The sequence below is a fragment of the Numida meleagris genome, chromosome 21 (assembly GCF_002078875.1).
Source record: "Numida meleagris isolate 19003 breed g44 Domestic line chromosome 21, NumMel1.0, whole genome shotgun sequence".
NCBI lineage: Eukaryota > Metazoa > Chordata > Aves > Galliformes > Numididae > Numida > Numida meleagris.
The window spans coordinates 1,302,778-1,304,138 of record NC_034429.1 but is presented as its reverse complement, the minus strand read 5'-3'; the positions used below and the strand labels follow the sequence as shown (position 1 = coordinate 1,304,138).

Here is a 1,361-nt window from a genome sequence, read left to right as displayed (position 1 = left end):
GGGGGGGGGGCGGGGGCGGAGCTTCGCGGGGCCGCTTGTTTTTGTGAATGAGAGGCGGAGCGGCCCCGACTGCGGCGCGGGGTTCCGCGCAGCGTTCCGCGCAACGCCGCCGCTCCGCGTAAGGGCTCCGCGCAAAGGCTCCGCGCAGCGCTGCGGACCGCGGATGCGGAGCTCGGAGCGGCCTCGGCGCCGCCATGGGCCCTAAAACGCGCAGCGCAGCGCAGGGCCGCGCAGCGCCGATCCGCGCAAATTGCGCCGTGACCATGTCCGGGGGAGCGCGCCCGGCCCCGGCCCCTGGGAGCCGCCGCTTCGTCTGTGTTGGTGTAAGTACGGACCTCCCCATCCGCCTCCGCGCATCCTTCCGCGGGGGGGGGGTGGGGGCACAGCCAGGGCCCGGCCCTATTGCAGTGCCCCCAGTCCGGGTGCTTCGAGCCCCCCCGTCTCCTTTGCGATGCCCCACGAGCGGCCACGGTGCTCCCTGCACCTTGGGCCCTATTGCAGTGCCCCCAGGCTGAGTCCTCCGAGCACCCTCGGCCCTATAGCATCGCCCCGGGCCCTCTGCTGCCCGGCCCTATTGCAGCGCCCATCCGGATGCTTGGAGCACCCCGTGTCCCTATTGCAATGCCCCGCACCCATTCCCCCTTTGCAATTCCCTGCAAACCCAGCCTGGGTGCTCCGAGCAACCCCGGCCCTATAGCATCGCCCCGGGCCCGCTGCTCCCCGGCCCTATTGCAGCGCCCATCCGGATGTCCTGGCCCTATTGCAGCGCCTCACACCCATTCCCTATAATCCTTCCCCTTTTGCAATGCCCCTTACCTCCTAAACCGTGTGGTCTGAGCCCCCTCGGCCCTACTGCAGTGCCCCAATCTGGATGCTCTGAGCCCCCCCTGGCCTTATTTGCAGTGCTTCAATCCTGATGCTCTGAGCCCCCCCCCGGCCCTATTGCATTGCCCTATTCCAGATGCTCTGAGCCCCCCCAGCCCTATTGCAGTGCCTCAGTCCCGATGTTCTGAGCCCCCCCCGGCCCTATTGCAATGCCCCCAGTCTGTTTTGGGGGCTCTCCTCCCCTCGCCGGGTGGGAGGGAGGATTTTTTTTGTCGCTAGGCAACGGCTCCCGGGGGTGATGGTGCAGTTGCTGTGGCAACCGCGGGTTGGGCAGCATGGAAAAAGCAATTTGGGGTGTCTTGTTTTATAGGAGGGGGTGTATTGGGGGGCCCACAGGTTGGGTACGGGGCGGATGCAGCATTGGGGAAGGAGTTTGCAGGGGGCAGCTCCGTGTGCTGGTGGCTGAATTTGGGAGCCTATCGATAACTGCTGCAAAGCTCTGCGAGTTCTGACATCCCTCCCCCCCCCCCCCCCCC

At 66.9% G+C, this 1,361-nt stretch overlaps 1 protein-coding gene across 3 annotated transcripts in view; it reads left to right on the top strand.

Moving 5' to 3' along the window:
• RHOBTB2 (Rho related BTB domain containing 2) overlaps positions 1 to 1,361 on the top strand; it is a 21,385-nt gene that overhangs the window by 7,348 nt on the left and 12,676 nt on the right. Inside the window, exon 1 of one of the 3 annotated variants that reach the window (XM_021375028.1) lies at positions 45 to 323. The exons of the other annotated variants lie outside the window; for them this stretch is intronic. The gene's annotated coding sequence lies outside the window, so the exon portion shown is untranslated. Of the gene's footprint in view, positions 1 to 44; positions 324 to 1,361 lie in introns of those variants that run through there. 3 annotated transcript variants of the gene reach the window in all.